General features: G+C 38.9%; 1 protein-coding gene and 1 pseudogene across 17 annotated transcripts in view; one reads left to right on the top strand and one right to left on the bottom strand.

Annotated features, from left to right (window-relative positions):
* NRXN1 (neurexin 1) overlaps nucleotides 1–26,276 on the bottom strand; it is a 1,122,104-nt gene that overhangs the window by 826,900 nt on the left and 268,928 nt on the right. The gene's annotated exons all lie outside the window — the stretch shown is intronic.
* LOC132531991 (protein mago nashi homolog) lies at nucleotides 1,817–2,282 on the top strand (annotated as a pseudogene).

Genomic DNA, 26,276 nt, shown 5'->3' with positions numbered 1-26,276 from the left:
TCTGAATTTTATGTTTTTCAAAATCTCCCAATCCATCCTCAGATTTTCCTCATATTGTATCAAACATATGTTGATATACATTAGATTTCTAAAATGGTTATATTTATATGCTTTGTTTTTTTTTTTTTTTTTTTTGCGGTACGCGGGCCTCTCACTGTTGTGGCCTCTCCCGTTGCGGAGCACAGGCTCCGGATGCCCAGGCTCAGCAGCCATGGCTCACGGGCCCAGCCACTCCGTGGCATGTGGGATCTTCCCGGACCGGGGCACAAACCCGTGTCCCCTGTATCGTCAGGCAGACTCTCAACCACTGCGCCACCAGGGAAGCCCTATTTATATGTTTTATCTGAGACAGCTACAGCTATAGTTGTCCAGAGGTGCTACAAGCTGTCTCAGAAGTAGTCCATTGCAAGAAGACGTGGCATGACAATCCATTCTACATCATTGAAAACTAGACTAGTTGGTTTCTGAAGCCCTGATCTATGTTAGTCTAGAAGTCAAAGAATCCTGTTCTTTTTGGCAGAGAGGAAAAGGGTCAGAACTCGATCCCCGTTGGCATCCCATGCCCTTCCCTGATTCCATTCTTGTTCTGGAGGATTTCCCAGGAGATAGTACATAACCCTCAGCAGGTGTCTGGCCTCAGAAACAATTTGGGAGGAGGAAACAGAGGCTCAGAATAAATAAAATATCTATCAAAGCATCATTGCGTCAAATATAACAGAGAACATGGTTATCTTTAAAGGATTCAAAAAGAGGAATAAAATGACAATTTTAGACTGAATATAAATTGGTTCCTTCAGATAAATAATTGTTAGTGGAGAAATTAATCTAACTGGCAATTTAGAAGAATTAGTTTGTAAAATTATAATATTTAAGATCTGGAAATAACCTTAAAGGTCATCTGAAGCCAACTTTCCATTTTACAAATAAGGGAACTGAGATTCAGAAAGGGTAAGGAACTTGTCCAAGGTTACCCAGTAAATCAATGGTTGAAATAGGACTGGAACAGAGACATCTTAATCACACCATCTGCCACCACTCTCAAACTAAATGACTAGTTCAATTTTAAAAGTTTATAAGAAGGAATGATAATCGGTACAATCTCAGATTTATGGTTTTAAAATGCAAGACTCCGTCCTAACATCACTGACAGTCATTGTTAACATGGCTCCTCCATCTTGTCAACATGCAGCATTAAGATTTGAGTAGACACTGGGAGTGTGACCATATGTTAGGACCGGAAAGCTCACCAGATACTGCAGTTCATATTCTACTGTCAGCAAGTTTTATACAAATTAAAGTAATAATAATAATAATGATGACGATGATGATGATGATAGATGATAATGACAGAAGCCTATACTGTTTTAAGGCCAAATTTCATACACAGCATTCAGAGTCCTTATCTGACCAGCCATCATTTTTTGATTTATTTTTTTTTGGTGGTTTCCCTAGAGTTTTACTTTAATTTTTTGTTTCAATTATTTACCATTAGTTAAAAATTATAAATAAATAAGTAAAAATTATAAAATTTCACTTAAAACCTGGGTGCTCTTTTCTTATAGGTAGCTCACGAGATGTTGAAAGAACAAAAAGGGGAAAGGGAAGGGAAGGAAAGGAAAACCAAACCATTCCTTTCCTGTTTGGCTGAGCAGTATTTGAGTTCCTGACTCTGCTTTAATGTTTCCTTACTCTAGCATCACCATCAAAATTCCTACAAGTGGTTCTTCCAACCACCACCAAAGTACCTATGCAAGTACTAATTAGCTAGCATAAGTTAATGTAGATTTCCTTGAAATTAAAAGCAGTTTTCAGAGCCATGGAGAGTGACTTCTATCTGCATTACTGCAGGGGTCACAAGGGCAAGTTCGGCTTCGAACTCCTGGAGTCTGAGTTCTGACCCAATGGGATCGAGATATGCCAATAACAACAGTTACAAAACTGATATGATCAGAAAAGAGGTTTATGTACATAAAAGCGTGATGGAGGAACTGAAGAGAATAATCGATGACACTGAAATTCCCAAAGAGGATAATGCTTTGTGGCCTCCTCCCGACTAAGGGCGCCGGCAGGAGCTTGAAATCATCATTGGAGATGAACACATTTCCTTCATGACATCAAAAATTGATCCCCTTATTGATGTCAATCAATCCAAGGATCCAGAAGGCTTACGAGTATTTTATTATCTTCTCCAGGACCTGAAGTGTTTGGTCTTTGATCTTACTGAATTACACTTCAAGATTAAGCCAATCTAGATTGAATATTGGTGTGGACACAAGGAGTGTGGGAGTAGCTGCTTTTAATCACCATTATCAGGACATTTTTGTGTATAATATTTCTTATAAACTATAAATGATTGTCTTTAATAAATAACATAACCAAAAAAAGCAGTTTTCACCCTTCTAACTTCAAAGGGAATAAGAAATCTTCAGAATGTCACACTCAGTAACTATGCTTCTTAAAGCAAAATATATAGAATGCAACATCAAGGATACATATTCCCTCATGAATAATGCTTATGGGATTGACCCTTCCTTTGTTATATTTACTCTTTCTTGCTACCCAATAAGAACACACTTTGAGAAAATAAGACAAAAGAAGACATTCTGATTTAAGAAGAAAGTGAAGGGGAGAGGTGGCAGTGGCACAGGTGGCATCTAAGGTCTACCTGAAGGTTCTAAGAGATGGGTCACTTGTGCAAAGCTATGCCTGTGAAAGCCTTAACTTGAATTTAATGTTTCCCATGCACGGTTTAATCACATCTATAGAACTGTTTTTATAGCTTTGAATAAATAAGAGCTTACTACTTCAATATTTAGTCCATTGAGCACTATTGTATACATTTACAATTGTGAACAGATAAATTTGTGTTTTCTGTTGAATGTGGGTCTGAGTTGGCAAAGTGTACTCTCAAAGAAAGAATTCTCTAGGACCTGATTTCTATCTTCTCCCAAAGTAGGGCTTATATACACACTGGAGGAAATAAACTTCCGAGTGATAGCAGCAAAACCCAGCTGTTTGTGCAAGTCAAACTGCCTTGCATGGGAATTAACAAAAGCTTGCCAGCAAACATGCAAGAGCTGCAATTCTCAGAGCAGAAACAGGCTCCACCTTACATACCACCTTTTGTAAGTACAGGACTTGAAACAGCATGAGGCCAGAGCTCCTTGAGTGTACAAAGGTGTGGAAAGGCACACATGATCCCTAGTTTTAATGATAGCTCCAGTATTAGGAAGTGGAAGAATCTCCCCTCAGCTTTCTAACAGCCTACTTTACTCTTAGCCAGGAAGAAGAAGAGAAAAATAATCATACAATTCAATGAGCCATTTTCCAAATGAAAGATGATTCACTTAAGCAAAACTTTCTGCAGGTGTCACTTCTCAAGGATGCTTAAGAGAAGGGCCCACCAAACCTGTTCTGAGGGCTAAAGCAACGCACAATCTGTATCACCCAGCATGGTGCCTGGCAAATAGTAAGAACGAGGACATAGTTACTAATGAAATTATACACAGTCTGCCCAGTTCAGAACAGTTATCCTGAGCACAGAACCTCTTAACCACTGGTTTATAGAGGTGGTTACAAGTATTGATTCAGACTCAAACAGCCCCTTTTAGCACTGTTAGTCTTTCTTTTTTTTTTAACATCTTTATTGGAGTATAATTGCTTTACAATGGTGTGTTAGTTTCTGCTGTATAACAAAGTGAATCAGCTATACTTATGCATATATCCCCATATCTCCTCCCTCCTGCGTCTCCCTCCCACCCTCCCTATCCCACCCCTCTAGGTGGTCACAGAGCACCGAGCTGATCTCCCTGTGCTATGTGGCTGCTTCCCACTAGCTATCTGTTTTACATTTGGTAGTATTTATAAGTCCATGCCACTTTCTCACTTTGTCAGCACTGTTAGTCTTAATCCAACTGAATTATTTTACAAAGTAAGCCAAAAACATAAACTCAGGTAAATTAAAAATAGGTAAAAGAGCACACAAATCCTCAAGAAACAACAATTCTTTGGCCTCTGCCTATTATCTCCATTTGTAAAATTATTCCTTTCCTCCAAGGTCCACAATGCTTAGCCTTCTGAGATGTAAATATACCTCACAGGGTATTAACCTCTGTCAATGGAAATAAAACTGTAATTGATTTGGTTCTGCGATTATCTAACATATCAACATGTGCTCATTGAGAAAAAATGACGTCTGGACAACTGATATTGTATTTCTGCCAAATACCAAGTTGATGTTCGTAAAATCTTACTGGAGAGCACCCAGTGCTAACTATAGGATTTCAAACTGCTGATTTGCAGAGATGAATCATGAAGCAATCTACATTGTGTGGGTAATTAGAATTCCCATCCTTATCCATCCTCTGAAAAGAAGCCTAAATTTTTTATTTGGAAGCCACTTTGAAAAGCTTTCATTAATTTAAATTTCAGAACAGATTTCTCCCCATTATGTGTATTCAACTAAAAGCCTATTAAATACAACACCACGATAAGAGTGAACAAATAGCAGGTTTTTCCAAGGCATCCATTTTATTTTATTCCAGGATCCAGAGGCATTGATAATTCAGAGATTGCTGCAACACTTAGAATCTTTTGAAAACTAGAAAGAATCGGTAATAATTTAGTGATTTCTAATTCTCTACGATTTGTTTAAACGTGTGAGACAAATGAGTCCGTGTTCCTTAAAACTGCCCACAACTTAAGCAATTTAATAGTTGCTAATTAGATGCATTTAATTCCAATTTAAAAACCATCTTTACTTGGTATGCTCTTCATAGAAATACTATTCAGCTGAATCCTATTATAACTGACATGGTTTATTTATTACACTCGATCTGAGGAAAAAAGTACATACCCAGAAAGCATCGTTATTTAATCTTGGTGTTAATTTACTCATATGCTTCAAAAGTCTAGAGATTTAGTATTATTTGAACTTGGTGAAACATATATAAAGTTTCTTGCCTCTGCCTTTAATATTTGGGGGGAAAATGATTCTGTTAGGGTTTTCAAGATGGCTAAGATTGTGGAACAAAAATAAGAGAAGAGAATAAAATAAGGCTGAGATGGTATAAGTCCCATGATTTTATATATCTATACAGGAGAGGAACAGGTTTTGAGGAAATCACGATGGGAATTAGACGCGTTAAGCATGTTGAACAGAGAAGGCTCCCGGCAAAAACAAATAAGATGCCAAGATGCTTCTCCATTATGGCCAACACAAAAGGAGGAAAGAAGACGACAGTGTCACAAGAGTCTACAAATAACTAATCCCTCTCATGTACATCTTGATTTGCAGTCCAGCCTGGCAGCAAAACCTCAGGCTCTCCGTTACCCACTTACAAGCCAGCTTCACATGATAGATTATTATTATTAGCAGCATTATTATGACCATTTCCAGTTATCTTTTCTCTTCTTATCTCTCTCCTGAGGCTGTTACAAGAAGAGATTACCTGAAAAGGGAAGGAAATAAGTACCCAAAAAGGTTAAAGGAAGAAAAACTGCATGTTTTCAGAAAACTTTGTAAGATTGATGAGGTAGGGGAATAAAATGAATAACATGATTATATCATGTTCCATACAGTCCGACAAGGTAATCCCTAAGTGGGAGATTTTTTTCTCAGCCGCAAATTTCTAGCTGTGTATAGAGTATGACTGACAAGCCATAAACATAAATTAGTGAAACCGAAAGGAAGCCATTTGGCTGCTCGTTATTTTACCATTTGCTACATTTCAATAAATTCACGATGACAAGTTGAGGGTTAGGGGGAATTCCTAAAGGCATTAATGTACTGGTTTAGTTGAAGAGTAAAATACTACTACAGGAAAATAACTGGCTTTGATAAACATATTGAATTAGTATACCATAAAAGGAAAATGGATAGGTGATTCATTCACTGTTCATTTGAGATCTCTTAAATTATAAAATCAAAAATAGCCTGTTCCCTATAAAAAGACAAAGGCAATGCCATTTGGTGTTTTGACAATCAGGCCTACTTGTGGGATCACTTGTGGGATCACTGATCTTCGGGTGAGAGTCTGCCTGCCGATGCAGGGGGCACGGGTTCGTGCCCCGGTCCGGGAAGATCCCACATGCCGCGGAGCGGCTGGGCCCGTGAGCCATGGCCGCTGAGCCTGCGCGTCCGGAGCCTGTGCTCCGCAACGGGAGAGGCCACAACAGTGAGAGGCCCGCGTACCGCAAAAAAAAAAAAAAAAAAAAAATCTCATGTTAAGTATTCTTACCATAGTAAAATAATACTGAAAAAAAAAAGTTAAATTTGAGGGAGACTAAATTCAATATACTACACTTACTAACACAAAGTGAGAAGGAGAATCAACTGCTTTTTTTTCCCCAATCAATTCCTTGCCTTTGAAATGCCACAGTTTTCTATATGTCATATAAAATGGTATGGAATATGAATTATCTGGAAAATTTCCTCAATTGTCTATTTCACTTTGCAATATGAACACAGCCTGCATTTATAACCATAAATTCAAAGGGAAAAATGCTTTAAAGATATATCAGGTTACTGCAATCTAAGCATATTGTTTTGCTGTGGTTCCTTTTTGGGACTGAATATCAAGATGCAGTCCACTATGCCAAAAGCCTCTAGCTTTCCAGAAATTGAAAGCCTTCGCCAACAAATCACAACTGTTTTACCATATGCCTCTTTGTTCTGCCAAGTATTACCAGCCTGTTCTACTTTTAAGCAAATTTCATTATATTATAGCTCAGAGCAATGTTCATTAAAAAGTATTACTGAAAAATGTCAAGTTGTTTTTATATAGAAACTGGAATTTATTTTCTACTGAAAAGTCAGATATTTATTGAACACAAGACATTTTAAAAATATTGATCTCATTTCACAAGTCACTTCAAAACTGTCAGTCTCTATCTTGATTGTGAAGGCTCAGGCCACATAATGATTGTCTGAAGCATTTTCTGTCTTGCACCAGTTAACTTTCACTAGTATCTACCATTGATGCAGATCAACCCTAACCTTTCTGGAATCGACCTAGTCTCAGATCAGTGGAAAATCTCTTCCCTGTTTCTTCACACTCATATTCATCCTCTCCTTGACCAATTTGCTTATTTTTCTGCTCCCAGCCACAGCCTTCCCGATAACATCCCAATGCAGTCATATTTTAGGTGATTATAAACTTCATTATAGCCTGTTCACTTTATATAGTATGATACAGTCCAAATAAAACTAGCCTAGAAATCTCACCTCCACAACTTCTAGTTATGTGACCCTTAATAAAGTCACTTAATCTTTGGAGCCTTCATTTCCTCATCTATAAAACGGATGATTACTTCCTGCCCTCCCTTTTGAATCCAGTTTGTGAGCACAAAATTTGGTAAGGCATGTTCAGACATTCTGTATCTCATTTACCACAAACCAAACACAAAACCAGAGAGCTTCATTTTGAAGCACCAAGCTCTTTCCTAAGGAACTGTTTCTCTTTCTCTTCAGACGGTAAAACCCACTGGCCGTTAAGAGTCTATCCAAAAATCATAGGATTAATCTTCATTACCTATTGTAACTAGGTTTAGCATTTGATTCTTGGTCCAATGAAGACTCATAAAATGTTGGGCTTTAAATCAGGAGAAAAGCATGATATTCTTGCTTCCTCTGAGGAAAAAGAATGTTTTTAGTCCCCTGAGGAAAATCAGATATACTCAAATTGGGCCACATTATATATTTAAGCTAACAATAACAACAATGATAGAAATAATTCAATTGTTCTTAAATCCTAGGCCAAATCAGTCTGTGAAGATTTCTGGGGCTTTCCTAAGCTCTGGAGGGGAGCTGAATCATGCATTGAGGCTGCCTTTATTCTAATACTACATTTATATGCAGTAAAATCAGGATAAAATGGAAATCAAGGTCACTTTTGATGTGAAAGAAGTGACAAAAAAGTATCTAGAGGGACAGCAAGGAACTGAATGGGGGTGAGATAAGAAAGAACAGGCCTACTTAATTTGCCTTGCTAAATGTGATGAAGAGACTCTGAATTGTGAGAATTGTGAGCTGGGTATCTGTATAAAAGCCACAAGGCTTTTCTTTGCACTTCCTTTTGCTACAATCTCTTTCCTTCCCATGGGGATCTTTCTCGAGTATTGTCTATCTCCTTAGCAATGAGGGAATGGAGGCTGGCCAAATCAACCATCATGAGTCTGTCACCCCTATTCTCTAGGTATGGCTTCATCTAAAATAAAATTATAAGCATATAACTTCCCACCTCACAAATACAGGAGTGACAGGGAAGCTCAAAGTAAAGCAGAGTGCATTCTGGATGCCAGTATAGAAATTACGATCATTTAAGTACCGCATTTAAACCGCATTTATTTAGAAAGAGCTCAAACAGAATGACAAGAAAAACACTGACTCTACTAACCAAATAAATACAGTCGCTTTCGACGTTCTATTAAGAGATATTTATCAAGAGCGTGAAAATGTTCATACCCTTTGTCCTATTAATTCACATCAGGAAATCAACCTAAAGAAACACTGTTTTCTGCACAAAGGTGTTCACTGCAGGATTATTTAGAAAGGCAAAACTTTGGAGAAAACCTAAATATCCAACAGGAGTACAATAGTAAGTCTATTAATAAAGAATAGGCAGTTAATTTTTTTTTAAATGTTAGTGGAATAGAAAAATATTCTGATATGTTAAGATCAACATGATCTCAAATTTTTTGGTTTATATTATACACATAAAAAGATTAGGACATCAAATCAAGATTTAGCAGTGTTGGAATTATAGCTACTTTTTTACTTTCGTCCTTTGAGCAGTTTTTGGTTTGTTCCTAATAAAATCAATAAATATTTTGTCATTGTAAAAATAATCCATACCTGTTGGGTATTTATGTGTTAAAACTGAAAGCCTAATCTTTAGCTGGAAGTCTGAGAAATGGCTGTGTTTCTGTGGCGAAAGAATGCTTTAAAGAGAAAAAGCACAGCATATTAATGTGAGAAAGCCTGTTTGTCTTTAAATGGGATGGTTTTCAGGTTCAAGTACGTGAGTTAAGCAGGAACAGTTATAGAATCAGTAAAAAAAAAAAAAAAGGGGAAGGGTAAGCTGTGAAAAAGTAAGAGAGTGGCATGGACATATATACACTACCAAACGTAAAATAGATGGCTAGTGGGAAGCAGCCGTACAGCACAGGGAGATCAGCTTTGTGACCACCTAGAGGGGTGGGACAGGGAGAGTGGGAGGGAGGGAGATGCAAGAGGGAAGAGATATGGGAACATATGTATATGTATAACTGATTCACTTTGTTATAAAGCAGAAACTAACACACCATTATAAAGCAATTATACTCCAATAAAGATGTTTAAAAAAAAAGGGGGAAAAGAAAAAAAAAAAGAGTATGGGAAAGAGATAGTACAGAAAGAAAAGGAGAGCAAATTGATAATGATTTTGTAACCAGACTGTGGCATGAGCAAATAAAACTAAAGAAATAGAGAATAAGTCTCATCTCTCTCATTACACACAATATATCCCTATTTAAAAAGTTCTCATTAAAGCACTTAATTAAATATTGTTTAGTAATATGAGTAATACCCGAATACGGTATAGTAATACCAGTCAAACCTACCAATTATCTTGGGCACTAAAACGGTGCCCAAGCATTGACAGTCTTTGATGGGACTCGATTCAAGTATGTTGGATTCTCTTTTCCTTATGCTTCATGTCATTTCATGGCAAAGTTGCAACTTTGATGCTTAGAACTGCCAATGTTTACTTAATGGCTGACTCTCTAGTTACCAAGATTAATTAGCTAAAAGACCAAATCTAGATGCTAACGAAACCTAAAGGACTTATCTAACAGTTAATGCACTGGGATATTATTCATTAAAGAGCAAGAAACAAAGGTTGATTATATCTTCCTTCTTATGAGCTATTTTTGAGTAACCATTATTCTGGCTTTTTTCCCCCCCAGAAATGAATTAGGTTGGTGGTATTCTTTGCTGCTTCTCTGTTTCACTTTCCAGAGTAATATGGTCTTTTTTTCCCCCCTTTTGTCCACACTGGTCATGCAGATCAACTTCATGTCAGAAAATAAAAACTAAAAGAAAAATCACTTTTGAGAGCTCTCACACATCTATCTTCACCAAACTAATCACAAAGCTATGCTTCCAAGGCCATCAGGTAATATGAGTGTGGTCTATTCCAGCATGAGGATTCTTTCCAAGGCAGTTTGGAACTAATTTACTAGGGCGACTGGTGAGTCAGGTTTTCATCCCATAAAATGATTATGGCCCAAGGGAACATATGAGAAAACAATGCACAAGGGTTTCTAAGTTATTAACTAGCATGAGGATTATCTTCAAACCAAAAATAAAAAGCAATCATTAATTCTTGGCAACAGCATAAATATGAGAGCAATGGTGTACACAGGTTACTTCTAAACCGGAAAACACTTTTCAATAATTCTCATTAGGGGGGGCTTCCCTGGTGGCACAGTGGTTGAGAGTCCGCCTGCCGATGCAGGGGACACGGGTTCGTGCCCTGGTCTGGGAAGATCCCACATGCCGCGGAGCGGCTGGGCCCGTGAGCCATGGCCGCTGAGCCTGTGTGTCCGGAGCCTGTGCTCCGCAACGGGAGAGGCCACAACAGTGAGAGGCCCGTGTACCACACACACAAAAAATAATAATAATAATTCTCATTAGGGGAGGAGGGACAAATTAGGAGTGTGGGATTAACAGATACAAACTACTATACATAAGATAAACAACAAGGATTTACTGTATAGCACAGGGAATTATATTCAATATTTTGTATTAACCTATAATGAAATATTTGAAAAAAAAACTGAATCACTATGCTGTACTCCTGAAACTAGCCCAATATTGTAAATCAACTATACTTAAGTAAAAATAGATAAACAGATATATAAATAAATATATCTCATTATAAACAAGTCACTATTATTAGTGAAATATCGGGGTTAAATCACACACTGCCCATGTATGTATATTTCAAGATAAGAATGATACCACTCATACAAATCCTTCTTTGTTTGCCTGTTTAATTAAGAGTAGATTTTGTAAATCTTACCATGCATTGCATGCAATGTCTTGCTGACTAGTCAGAAGCGGAGCTGATGGGAGCCTGGTGCTCAGAGACTTCCTGAGCGCTGAGTTTCCACATTTTGGGATGTGTTCTACATATGGAGTATGTCTTCTCAGCCTGGGCGTCTAGGTAACTTACACATGCCAAGAACACTGGCAAAAAACAAGAGGCACTGGATGAGGAACCAGTCACCAATTTTGCCACCATCTTGGCATATGATTCAGGAAATATCAATCAGTCTGCATCTCAGCTACTGAATCTAACATAAGATAAGCAAACAGTTGGGAAGAATTCAGTGAGACTGCACAAGAAAGTTCATTGAAAATAATACATGTTGTGAAAGTGCAAGACACAGTTATGAAAGGGCTAATATGTTAGGAACATCATAAGCTTCAGAGTAATCCCTTATGGTCTATTTTTGCTTCAGTTAAGGAGATGAGGGTAAATATGCTTATGCAATTTCATTCTGTGGAGAGCAAAGATGGGGCCACCATGGCCAAGAGTTTAGTTAATTAATCTGGAACCTTTCCTGGCCAGTGTTGAGCACTATCAATCTAAATGACCTGTGTTTTCATTTATTTAGTGAACAGCTGATAAAGGTCATCAGAGTGAAGATCACTCCCATAGCATATCTAGCACCACCAGTTAATTGGAGGAAAGGTATTCTCCACTTATCAAGTCTCAGGAAGCTGCCTCTAGGAGAATTACAGCTTTGGCACAAGCAGATCATAGACTCAGTTTATGCTTCAGGAAACTCTATTTAGTGGTGACTGCACATAGGTCATTTTTAAAAATCTCCCTGCACACAGCCTGATCCTGTACTACTCAAACACGTCAATTGTTATGATTCAATATTCTTCAAAGGCCTCAAGCTGATGTTCAATATTCCACTGGGAGCTTGGAAAATGGATCTGTCCCTTCACTGAGTTATTAGGCAAGTTTCAACACATCTTTTCATCAGCCTGAGAGAGTCCAGAGAACCCAGCCTCTGTAAATTCAGAGAAAGGATCTTGTAGTTTTCGGCATACGGAAAGGGTGTTAGTCACACATGGTTTGTTTCAACTATAGGCCTCTGCTCAGGCCCCTCTCTTCTCTGTTTCCCTTCACCCTACCAGTCAAATCTTACCTATTCCCCAGACCTGGACAGAGTCCCATCTCCTTTATGAAGACTCCTCTAACGAGGGGAAGTCTCTCCTCTGCTGGACTGTGAGGCAGCTCTCTCCACTCAATTCACTTCTTCTTCCGCAGCTCCTATCTTGTTAAGCCACCATGCACTCTTATCATACCCACCCTCACCCCTACATCTTGTCTTTAAAAAACATCTATCTCTGGGCTTCCCTGGTGGCGCAGTGGTTGAGAGTCCGCCTGCCGATGCAGGGGACACGGGTTCGTGCCCCAGTCCGGGAGGATCCCACATGCCGCGGAGCGGCTGGGCCCATGAGCCATGGACGCTGAGCCTGCGCGTCCGGAGCCTGTGCTCTGCAACGGGAGAGGCCACGACAGTGAGATGCCCGCATACCACAAAAAAAAAAAAAAAAAATCTCTGAGAATCCCTAAATACGTATCTCAGATCCCACACTTCAAAAAAAAATCCTGTAACCCATTGTAGCAGTGAGTCTCAATTGTGTGTGCATATGTGGGGGGCCTGATGGGGACATCAAATCTCTAAGGCAGGGTGGGTAAGCCGGGTGGGTGGGACATGTGTAATATGACATGTCCTTCCACGGCTGCCTTACCTGGAGCTGAGATTCTCTGCTCAGAGCCAGTACCTCTATTTATTCACATTGTCCCAGTCTCTGAAACTTCTATCTCACTCAACATCCTCTCAACTGATATTCCCACCTCTGGTCCTATTCTACTAACCATGACCTCAACCAACCAACTAATTCTCTACCTTGCTTGTTGAGTGATCTTCGAAAATGCAAGCCCGATTCTGTCATATGCCCTTGTTAAGTTCTTCAGTGTCTCTCCATCCACTTTCCGGTAAAGTCCAAACTTCTCAGCAAGATAGAGAAGGCTACCAATTCTGTTCTGACCTTTCCTAGCTTTCTAGCCCTTTCTTTCCCCATCCTCTGACCCCTTCCTCCTTTCCTAGCCCAGCTCTTGTCCTGAAGCATTATGTGCACTTCTCTAAATAGCACCAGTCATTTCTTTAGAGCTTTTGCACAAGCTGTTCTTCCTGGCTGACCCTTGCTCTACCTTGCCTGACTAAATAGGCTACTTAGCTTCTTCTCTTTAAGACCCTCTTCCTTATCACTTCCTCCCAGTGGCCTCCTTTGACCTCTGCAGGGCTTTTAGGAGCCCCCCTTCCTTTTGCTTTAGCATTAGATTACCATGGTCTTTATCACAATGCATCACACACTAATTACCTGTTTAGTGTCTGTCACCATCTCACATCACACTGGACTATCAGCTCTTTAAGCCAAGGCAGGTGTCTTACTGTTTTTTTTTTCTTTCTTTTTTGGTATGCTCAGTGTCTGGCATTGTGTTTGGCACTAAGGAGTGACTGACTACATGACTGGATAAATGAGAAGACATTTCAAAAAGCCATGAAAAAGTAAAATGAGTCTGTACAGTATAATGGAATGGTTATGAAACTCACACTCAGCAGTTTTTTGAACCTCCACAAATCAAACTACTTTAGGGCCAGCTTATCCAGTTTTTCTTTTTTTTTTTTTTTTAACATCTTTATTGGGGTATAATTGCTTTACAATGGTGTGTTAGTTTCTGCTTTATAACAAAGTGAATCAGTCATACATAAACATATGTTCCCATACGTCTTCCCTCCCTCCCACCCTCCCTATCCTACCCCTCCAGGCTGTCACAAAGCACCGAGCCAATATCCCCGTGCCATGCGGCTGCTTCCCACTAGCTATCTACCTTACTACGTTTGTTAGTGTGTATATGCCCATGACTCTCTCTCGCCCTGTCACAGCTCACCCTTCCCCCTCCCCATAACCTCAAGTCCATTCTCTAGGAGGTCTGCGTCTTTATTCCTGCTTTACCCCTAGGTTCTTCATGACATTTTTTTTCTTAATATCCAGTTTTATAATAAGATTATTACTATCGGGCTTCCCTGGTGGCACAGTGGTTGGGAGTCGGCCTGCCAACGAGGGGGACACGGGTCGAGCCCTGGTCCGGGAGGATCCCACATGGCAAGGAGCAACTGGGCCTGTGTGCCACAACTACTGAGCCCATGCTCTGCAATGGAAGGGCCACCGCGGTGAGAAGCCCGCCCACGGCAGCCGGGAGTGCCCCCCCCACCCCGCTCTCCGCAGCTGGAGAAAGCCCACGTGCGCACCAGCGAGGACCCAGCGCAGCAAAAAATAAGTAACTAAAATAAATAAAAGATCATTAATATCATTCTCTACTTCTCAAAGTTTTGTGAGAATAGACTAGTCTCTGTAATTAAAAGCTATATGATGTTACTATTAAGTAGTCTCAACTGGTTACTTCATTTCCTGACTGCCCAAAACACTCTCTGGACCATGGATTTTCAACTGCAGGGCCAGAGAGAGCTGGGATCAGGTCTATCCGTTATTTTACAAATAATCACTTCTTATTTAATTTCTCTAGGCCTCAATTTTTCCATCTGTGAAATAACGATGACTACCCTATTGTTTTTTATGGCTACTAAGTGGGATAATACATATAAGATATATAGCTTAATTAATGCCTAACACTAATAAGAGCTTAATTAATGATTCCTCTTCCTCTTCCAATTATTATTATTATTACAGCTGGTGCCTAAAAAATACTTGATGCATTAAAATTAATCAGTTTAAAACTTTTAATATCTAAGAACCAAATTTCTAATTTTGCTTCCCAGCCAAGATGTGGAGGGAGAAAAGGAAGGAGTACGGCACAGAAAGATTAGTTTTCCTCCAGCACATGTCAGAGTTCTCCACTTTTGTCTTGTAACTCTGCCATTGAAGGTGATATTTCATCCTATGAAGTCAGTTATGAGATTTCCTATACAGAGTAATGAAAAAGCCTATAACAACTAGTGACCTGCCTTCCCTGCTGTTCCCTCCACAGAATAATTTTGCCATAAAAAATAAAGGGGACATCTCCTTTTACTGAATTATGACAAATTTTCAACTGACTTATTCCTCTTGGTACTTAGGAGTGTCCTACTTTCCCCTCCGATGACACTCCCACTGAGATGACATGTGACACATCCCAGGGAAGCATCAGAACTAAAGAGAAGGTTAAGACTGGGCCACATCCATCAGCACTTCCTTTTGCTTTAAGAAGAAACATCACTCCCCATCACCACATCAGTCTGCCTCTCTCTGTTCTAAGGATTCTTTTATTTCACTGCCCAAGAAGTGATTTACAGGCAAAAGCCCATGCAAAGCAGCAGAGATACCAACTATCTCCCTCCCCGCTCCCTCCTTCCCTCTCTTTCATATATATACACAACATCTACTATGTGCCAGCCACTGAGCAACAAACAAAACCTGCCCCTACGGAATTACGGAAGGACATGACATAAAGCAAATGTGTTCCTAAACAATTCCAAGTTGAACAAATGACAACCAAATCATACTTTAAATGCACCAATAAAACATGATCTCTACAGCTGAGTTTTAAAAACAATATTGTCTTTGGAGGCTGGCTATCCTTTAGCAACTTAGCTCCAGCTACAGAAAAGGTGAAAATTAGCAACATGCATTGAACATTTATTATGTACCAGAAACTCTGCTATGCCCTTTTCAGGTATCCTCACGTGACTGTCACACATACACAAAAATGCCTATGTGGTAGTATGCTTATCATTATAAACATTTTACAGATGAGAAAACAGACTCAGAGCGGTGAACACTAAGCCCAAAGTCATACTGTTAGCAGACGGCCTTGAACTCAGGCTGTAGAGCATGTGTGCACAGACAGAGAGTCTATGACACATTGTCTGCAAAGGTGCTTCAGAAAAACATTGAAGGAGTGAATAAATGAGTGCCATGAATCTGAAAATCAAACCACATCAACACCACTCAGGATCACTAAATTGCCAAAACGTTCAAGAGCTTGATTTGTTGTATTCATAACTTTTCAGTATATGATGGAAATAAGTCCCTCATCTCCCAAGAGTAGCATACCTGTAACACTTCCTGCTGAAGATATTAACCACGTATTTATAAATTTGCAGAGAAACTTCCCTCAAAGTTCAATTGTCTATAAGTTGCTATTGTTGTTGTTTAAACAAAGAACACATCTGGTACTTCCTGTTTCATCTCATCTCAAGTTGAGATGTGTGGGGGAAAAAAACAGATTTCAGACCAGCTCCTATGAAAACTACTCTGACCAACCAAGAGATACGTTCTTTCCATGGAAGCAATTTAACTATCTTGCAGAACATCTGAAGCACAATACTTAATTTGAGGGGGAAAAATTGCTTTCTTTCCTTCTCCCATTCTAGTAGATGTTATCAGGTTTTCCTGTGTCCATAACACTAATTTTTCACTTTAAAAGAGAGACAACCTCAACTTTCTGGAATGTAACATAACTGTACTAGGTTAGCCATGAGGAAATGTAGCCTTAGAAGAAGAGAGAGAAGGTAAAGGAACTCCTCTCAGACATAATGAAGACAAGAGCAAGTTGTCACCAGGAAAGGAAAAGTATCACCTCCCAGGTACATGTCTATCTTTTCTCATTTCTCCTTGTTTCCTTGTCATCACCACTCCAGGGAAGGGGGGAGTAGAGGACTTCCTGCCAAACAATGCTTTAGTACCAACTGAAGGATGGTGATTGTAACTGCATTCCGTGTCCTATATGCAAGTTCGAGGGAGGGGGGACTGAGGAGAATGCATATAGGACACCAAATGATGATGCTTCTACATGCATCGACAGGGCCAACTGGAAGATCCACATACCCAGAATAGCAAGGCACTTGCACAGTATTTCAGTCATGCTTCTTGTAAGAATCTCATAAAAATCTGAGTATCAGAGTGGAGGGGTTAGGAGGAGGGAAGCAGGTGAAAACAATAATAAAAACAGTGAGCCAGAATGTTTTAAGCTTTCAGAAGCTCAACAGAGCAGAAGCTATTGTGAGATAGGAATGGAAAGGTACTGACAGATAAATTGATGTATACCAGCAATATCTTCAATTAATTCCTTGCCATTGATCACATAAGAAATCAAAGTTAACAGTCTCATGGGTCTTTATACCCAGGGGGAGGAAGGACATTTTGAATGACCTGCTCTTTTGTATCTGGGCAGATAATCGGACAATTAGAGCTCGTCATGTGCTACAACAAAGCTCTCGACTGTCATGAATCACAGTCATGCTCATTTTAAAAGAAGATTCGTAAGAGTGAACTGCTTTTTAAAGAATATATTGCTTTCACATTTCTTCCAAGAAACACAGAAATTAGGAAGAACCAGGGAAGAGAGGTTTCTATCCATCAGAAAGAACAGAAATGGACTTTGACATGCTTGGCTAAGCATCTTCCCCACGATTTAAGGGCTGAGGTGTTGCTTACATGGATGGGATGGGGTTGGGGTGAGGGAACTGAAATCATTATATGAGAAGCACCTATATCAGAAGCAACGGAATTGCTTACAAAATTGCATGTCCAAGAAGAAAGGACTGAAATCCTGCAGCCCGTGGAACAAAAACCACATTCACAGAAAGATAGACAAGATGAAAAGGCAGAGGGCTATGTACCAGATGAAGGAACAAGATAAAACCCGAGAAAAACAACAAAATGAAACAGAGATAGGCAATCTTCCAGAAAGAGAATTCAGAATAATGATAGTGAAGATGATCCAGGACCACTGGAAAAAGAATGGAGGCAAAGAGAGAGAAGATGCAAGCAATGTTTAACAAAGATCAGGAAGAATTAAAGAACAAACAAACAGGGCTTCCCTGGTGGCGCAGTGGTTAAGAGTCCGCCTGCCGATGCAGGGGACACGGGTTCGTGCCCCGGTCCGGGAAGATCCCACATGCCGCGGAGCGGCTGGGCCCGTGAGCCATAGCCGCTGGGCCTGCACGTCCAGAGCCTGTGCTCTGCAACGAGAGAGGCCACAACAGTGAGAGGCACACGTACCGCCAAAAAAAAAAAAAAAAAAAAAAAAAAAAAATCTTCCAAACAAACAAAAGAACAGGACCAGATGGCTTCACAGCTGAATTCTATCAGATGTTTAGAAAAGAGGTAACACCCATCCTTCTCAAACTCTTCCAAAAAATCGCAGAGGAAGGAATACTCCCAAACTCATTCCACCATCACCCTAATACCAAAACCAGACAAAGATACTACAAAAAAAGAAAACTACAGACCAATATTACTGATGAATATAGATGCAAAATTCCTCAACAAAATACTAGCAAACAGAATCCAACAGCACATTAAAAGGATCATGCACCATGATCAAGTGGGGTTTATCCCATGGATGCAAGGATTCTTCAATATATGCAAATCAATCAATGTGATACACATATTAACAGATTGAAGGATAAAAACCATATGATCATCTCAATAGATGCAGAAAAAGCTTCTGACAAAATTCAACACCCATTTATGATAAAAACTCTCCAGAAAGTAGGCATAGATGGAACCTACCTCAACATAATAAAGGCAATATATGACAAACCCAGAGCAAACATCATTCTCAATGGTGAAAAACTGAAAGCATTTCCTCTAGGATCAGGAAAAAGACAAGGATGTCCACTCTCAGCACTATTATTCAACACAGTTTTAGAAGTCCTAGCCACGGCAATCAGATAAGAAAAGGAAATAAAAGGAATACAAATAGGAAAAGAAGAAGTAAAACTGTCACTGTTTGCAGATGATATGGTAATATACATAGCAAATCCTAAAGATGCCACCAGAAAACTACTAGAGCGAATCAATGAATTTGGTAAAGTAGCAGGATACAAAACTAATGTACAGAAATCTCTTGCATTCCTATACACTAATGATGAAAAATCTGACCGAGAAATTAAGGAAACACTCCCATTTACCACTGCAACAAAAATAATAAAATACCCAGGAATAAACCTACCTAAGGAGACAAAAGACCTGTATGCAGAAAACTATAAGACACTGATGAAAGAAATTAAAGATAATACAAACAGATGGAGACATATACCATGTTCTTGGATTGGAAGAATCAATATTGTGAAAATGACTATACTAACCAAAGCAATCTACAGATTCAACACAATCCCTATCAAGTTACCAATGGCATTTTTTACAGAACTAGAACAGAAAATCTTAAAATTTGTATGGAGACACAAAAGATCCCAAATAGCCAAAGCAGTCTTGAGTGAAAAAAATGGAGCTGGAGGAATCAGACTCCCTGATTTCAGACTATACTACAAAGCTACAGTAATCAAGACAATATGGTACTGGCATAAAAACAGAAATATAGATCAATGGAACAGGATAGAAAGCCCAGAGATGAACCCACTCACCTATGGTCAACTAATCTATGACAAAGGAGGCAAGGATATACAATGGAGAAAAGACAGTCTCTTCAATAAGTGGTGCTGGGAAAACTGGACAGCTACATGCAAAAGAATGAAATTAGAACACTCCCAACACCAGACACAAAAATAAACTCAAAATGGATTAGAGACCTAAATGTAAGACCGGGCAGTATAAAACTCTTAGAGGAAAACATAGGAAGAAGACTCTTTGACATAAATCACAGCAAGAACTTTTTTGATCCATCTCCTAGATTAATGGAAATAAAAATAAACAAATGGGACCTAATAAAACTTAAAAGCTTTTACACAGCAAAGGTAACCATAAACAAGATGAGAAGACAACCCTCAGAATGGGAGAAAATATTTGCAAATAAATCAACAGGCAAAGGATTAATCTCCAAAATATATAAACAGCTCATGCAGCTCAATATTAAAAAAAGAAACAACCCAATCCAAAAATGTGCAGAAGACCTAAATAGACATTTCTCCAAAGAAGACATACAGATGGCCAAGAAGCACATGAAAAGATGCTCAACATCACTAATTATTAGAGAAATGCAAATCAAAATTACAATTAGGTATCTATCACCTCACACCACTTAGAATGGGCATCATCAGAAAATCTACAAACAAGAAATGCTGGAGAGGGTGTGGAGAAAAGCGAACCCTCTTTCACTGTTGGTGGGAATGTAAATTGATACAGTCACTATGGAGAACAATATGGAATTTTCTTAAAAAACTAAAAATAGAATTACCACATGACCCAGCAATCCCACTACTGGGCATATACCCAGAGTAAATCATAATTCAAAAAGACACATGCACCCCAATGTTCACTGCAGCACTATTTACAATAGCCAGGTCATGGAAGCAACCTAAATGCTCATCATCAGACGAGTGGATAAAGAAGATGTGGTACATATATAAAATGGAATATTACTCAGCCATAAAAAGGAATGAAATTGGGTCATTTGCAGAGATGTGGATGCATCTAGAGACTGTCATACAGAGTGAAGTAAGTCAGAAAGAGAAAAACAAATATCATATATTGACGCATATATGTGGAACCTAGAAAATGGTACAGATGAACCGGTTTGCAGAGCAGAAATTGAGACACAGATGCAGAGAACAAACGTATGGACACCAAGGGGGTTAACGGTGGGGGTGCGGGTGTGATGAATTGGGAGGTTGGAATTGACATGTATACACTGATAGAATTGATGAGTAATAAGAACCTGCTGTATAAAAAAATACATAAAATTAAATTTAAAAGGAAATAGAAAAAATGCATATCCTGGCCAATTCTAAAATATTGAATCTCTGAAGAAAGCCCCCCAAATTTTCATTTTTAAAAAAACTCCCTCCCCAGGAATTGGCAGCATCTTTCAGTGAAGCAACTACACAGGGTAGAGAAATTCACATGGGTAGGTGGGGGAAGCTGGCAAAACTGGGTTACAGGTGTCCTAAGAAACCAAGGCTTCAGGATTTAATAAAGTTCCACGATACTTGTAGTGTTAATGATGGAGTACGTTGGAATTAATTTCACACAGAATGAAATGACATCAGTATAACACGGTTTGTTGCTGCGTAACCCCACCTATGAACATTTTAAGGGCATTTCTTTTGGATAAACTCCCACAGGTAGATAAACTCCACAAAAACTGGTCACCGTGGTCACCAAGTAGGGTCAATTATTGGGACTGCATTGTTTCTCCAGTGCAGATATGCAGATTATAAGGGCCCTCATACTGGGCAGGGTAGAAAGTACAGCATTACTAAACGCTTAGCAATATACTGATAAGTGAAAGTCATAACTGAATAAAACAAACCGTACTTGGAGATTTGTCTAAAGGAATGGACCAACACCTTTATCCATACCAAGCCATTTCAAAGATGGGAAAGCCACTGAAAAACATTGGAGTAAAAGTAAAGTTAATGAAATACCTCGAATACGACTAGATGAAAGCCTTCTGATTTTGACTATCATGAGAATTTGGGCAACTACATTAGTGAATTTCAAGGAGCCCCACATGCTGAAGGCAGTAGTCCAGGGAATGTGTTTAGGCCCTACCTAGTCAAACTTGAGAGATGGCACAGCCCTCACAGCCATGGGGAAAAATGCATGGGCATTTTAATAGTATCTGCCTTAAATACTAAGTTCGCAAATGCCCTAGATTGTTCAGTTGTCTTTATATATATATTTTTAATGTACTGGTTTAATTGGTTTCACACAATAATACCTCTTTATTATCCCACTTAGCATCTTGTACTGTAATGAATGATTTTTACATCTTCTCCCCCAACTAAATTGTAAACTTGACTGTAGAATGAATGAATTTTAAAATCTAAAGTACCTAGTATTCTGGGTAACGTTGTAGCACACATTTTCCAAAAATGCTTCCCAAATCAATTTGTCCTTCTAGATGTTTATTTGGCAGAGAGCATTTGTATCAGACAATTCAGTGAACATTAATTTAATAACTACTAGATTTCTGGCACTATGCTAAGGCACTGGGGACAAAAATATGAATAGAAAATAGCTCCTGCCCTTGAGAAGGTCATAGTACAGTAGAGCAGGAAATCTCTGAATGTATTACAATGCTATGATAAATGTCTTTGCTAAACAACAAATATTCCCTTAAAATGAATAGTTCCTTGAATAATGCATTCAGGTTTTCATATGTTGTTTGTTTCAATTTACCTATGCAATGTAATTTACATTATTAATGCATTCTAACTTTGGGCCATACATGTAATACAAATAGGGGAATGTAATTAACATTTGTTTTAATTTAAATATGCCCAAATATATAGCTGCACACTAAAGAAACATTGGAGGAATTCAGATTTATAATTTGTAATTGTGTTAAATTACATCAGGTGTAATTCTGGTTTACAATTTATTATATTTTCATTTGTTGATATAAAGACAAATCATAAAAAACACTGTGTTAATTCTAAACAGGATTTCTGCCCTGAATTTCTGCCCAAGCCTGGGGATTGTGTATTTTCAGAAATGTGCACCCAACTCCTTTTCTCATGAAGCTGATGTGGTTCTTTGCCTGATGCAAAAGAAGAAGTGCTGAGACCATTGTTTGGAATTCTCTGCAGTATATTTCTTACCAAGTGTAAGAAGTATGTGAAATGTTCTAATGAAAAGGGCATTAAGCTCAGAGATAAGGAGGTACAAATCTCAGTCGAAAATAGTAACTAATGGAAAAAATAACTAATAGATGAATTCAGACAAGGAGTCAATTTTATTTAGGCGTCTGTTCCTTTTCTTAAAACAGAAAAGCCTTTAACTAGGAGGTCTCTAATGTCACTTCCAGCTCTAAGTCCCTAGGATTCAGTGATGAGTAGCATCCTCAGAGAGTTTACGTGGGAGAGATGGCTGGCTGCAGCTGGGTCACTGACAATCTAGTGAGACTCACATATTGAGAGTTCACAGCTCCCTCAGCTTCACACCCTTCAGCTGCGCCCTCATCCAATTCCCACAATGCATGTGGACTCTGGAATCTCAGCTGGCAAAGCAACAACCACCACAAACAACAACACACATTCACAAGTAGCCTGAACTTGAAGACCAGAACTTGCTGGAATTTTCAGGACATGGTCTCAGCTATCCAGCTTCCTGTAAAATAAAGTATGTGGCAAGTGTTAACAACTCATGTTTTCCTAAAAACAGGTAGAGAAAAAATAGGAATTGTTCTTTCACATCAATTTATGAGGCTTTGGCAATGCTGGGGGATAAAGCTATGGTTTCTGGGTTCTGCTTTAGAGATGCCCCTTTTCCACACTGCCACTCAGGTATCTATGCTTTAGAGAGCACCAAAGGTAACTCTTCCAGTTCTAGAAAGCAGCCCTTAAAATCTGCAGTTAGGCCATAGGCCAAAGCAAGCCTATAGGATCACAGATGGGTTATCCAACTCAATCACAGACATTCCTCTAATCTCCAGCAAGGAAATGTGCTGTCTCTCTAATGCACTAACATCAGTCTCCTGGGACAAAGTCTGGTTTCTCTGGGTGTCTTATTCGTAGAAATATTATACATTTTTGTAAACGCAAATGTAGTCAAAAACAATGCACAGAGTGGTGTGTTTGAAAGAGGTGAAGTGAGAAATCACTTTCTCTGTATTTATTTTCCCAAGGTTTCTCACCCCTTTGCAGAATGATATTCCAGCTTTAGAGACATTAAGAAACCAGTAACCATGGGACTGGACACATTGCCTGGAAAGAGCCTGATTACAACCAACTCACTCAGCTACAAGGAAATTCTACCTGATCCTTTAGGACCATTTGTCAAGCCTTATTATAATGATAAAGAAAAATTATACTTTTGTAAAGCCTTCAAAAATTATTGCCATGAAACTCTGAAAAATCTGGGCATCTGCTTTGGGGAAGAAATGGGAAATTAACATGACCATCCAGTGTCAAAATTTGACAGCCTAGACAAAATAAAGAAAAATTAGCTCAGCACCATGCACAGAATTCAGAAATCAAAAGTCCAAATCCAATGCTGAGCAAATAATGTCTGGGAATTGTACTGTCTGCCATGGGGGTTAGAAGCCAAGGCAGCCAGAAGTCACTAATAAAGGGTATTTGTATTCTGCAGCAGTGCTGCTTAACTTGTACTTCCTTGTACATCTACTGCAGAACTTTCAATCAGATGCTGCCATTAACAGCTGCTTTGAAACATATACCAGTTGGTTCTGTCATGCCTGACAGGTGGATAAGAGTTGTCAGGGCAATAACATTATAAAAACATTGCAGAAGTTTAGCAAAATCTAAGAATGTCTATACAATGTTTTAAAATCATTAATGATCAGTCTCAGAAAATAGGACCTGTCTTTTACTTTACTGGAATAATTTTTTAGTTACATGAGTGTGTGTGTGTGTGTGTGTGTGTGTGTGTGTGTGTGTGTGTGTGTGTGTGTGTGTGTGTGTGTGTGTGTGTGTGTTATGTGTGTGTATATTTATAGACAGACAGCTAAATATATAAATAAATGTTTTTGTTTTCTGTCAAGCATAGCAGGGTTTATAAGGATGCACCAGGGAATCCTGGCTTCACTAAAAGATTTTTCTCACTATTGATCCACTCACAGTTACATTAGACTAGGGTGCATCTCACAGGACAGCTCAGATGTGGCCTGGGACCCATCTTAATATGGGCTTTGCCATTGCTTGAATCCAGAATTAATTTCTAGACACATCTATTACACTCTGGCTAGACTATCAGGATGCATGTTTCAGCGAAACTCAACTAGCATTGTTTTGAATTAAATTATGTTATGTCGATTGTAGGAAATGAATTCAGTTCCTTCGTTAACTGTAGGTAAATGCTCAATCCTTGAGAGCAACAGAGATTTGTGGAGAGTGAAGTTCCTAGCTTAAATTTAGCTATAGTGCTAATGAAAGTAAACAATTTTTACTTTGAAAGGACTATTTCTCAATCCTTCAGATATTTTATGCACATCCACAGCACTCTTAAATATAGCTCCAGGCTAAAGTGTAAGCCCTCTAGAACCTAGGCTTCAGGGACACGTCTTAATTTCATGTGAACCCTTGATACTTATCTCAGCCCTAGCACACAGTGGACACTCAGGAAATCTCTGCTGAGCCGAACCAGGCACCAGCATCATCAAAGTAACTGACAATGCAATTTTAGAGCTGCCTGAGATAGACGTGAAAAGAAAAAGAGGCTATAGATTGCTCTAAAGAGATGTAAGGATGATATTCCATTTTCCTGGAAGGATAATGGTGGGAGATTACATGGGAAAATGAAGAAAAGGAACTTTCTGACGATCCTTAGTTTCCATCTCTACTTCCCATGCCATTCACACTATATGGTATTGTCAGAATGATTCTCCAAAAACACAAAATCCCAATACTACTCAGCTGCTTAAGAGAATAATGAATGAATAAATGAATGAATATAATGACCATTGTCCACAAGAAACTTACAATTTGGTTACCTAGATGGAAATAACACATGATGTTTTCAAGAAAATATGACTTGAAGGAAAAGTTCAGTGTGAGCTGAACTGTCAGCCGAAGTTGCCAAGGGATTCGAACCAGGTCTATTCATCTGAATGAATAAAGGTGCAAAGTTAAGCTATTCCCAGTTAGGCAAGAAACATAACCAAAACATAGAGATAAGAATTTGAATAGCACATTAGGAAAGACACAAAGATACATTGGGAGGTAGATTATTGATAAGAGTAAGAGTTTTGGTTAGAACCTTGGATTGTATGAAGTTTTTCTTCCCATTAAAAAGTATTAAAAAGGATGCTATGAGTTGCCAAGATTGCTCAGTAAAGGGCTATTTGTGGAATAGGCAGCAGTTGGGGTGAACCTAGGGCATTCATTCATTCACTCATTCATTAAGTATTTTTTGAACACCTATTATGTCCTACCCACTGGAGATAAAGCAGGAAACACAGAGAATCCCTGCCCTGATAAAATTTGTATGGGTGGGGGTGAGGGCACAGATGATAACAAAATAGACAAGTAAGTAGATAATCAAAGGTCAGCTAGTGATAACTGCTAAAGCAGGGTAAGGATCTCAGAGAATGGGGGCGGGGCAGAGGCTGTATTTTAAAATATTAAAATTTTACCATCCCCTCAAATATCTAGCACAGATACGAGCATATAATAGATGATAAAGAAATATAGCTGACTGGGGTAATGCCAGCTGACTAAGAATCTTGGGCTCACTGAGATACAAAATTTCTCCAAATCAGATCTACAGGAAATGAATCAGCATT

The sequence above is a fragment of the Lagenorhynchus albirostris genome, chromosome 13 (assembly GCF_949774975.1).
Source record: "Lagenorhynchus albirostris chromosome 13, mLagAlb1.1, whole genome shotgun sequence".
NCBI classification, from domain to species: Eukaryota; Metazoa; Chordata; class Mammalia; order Artiodactyla; family Delphinidae; genus Lagenorhynchus; species Lagenorhynchus albirostris.
The sequence above is the reverse complement of the archived record's forward strand: the minus strand, read 5'-3'. Positions and strand labels throughout refer to the sequence as shown.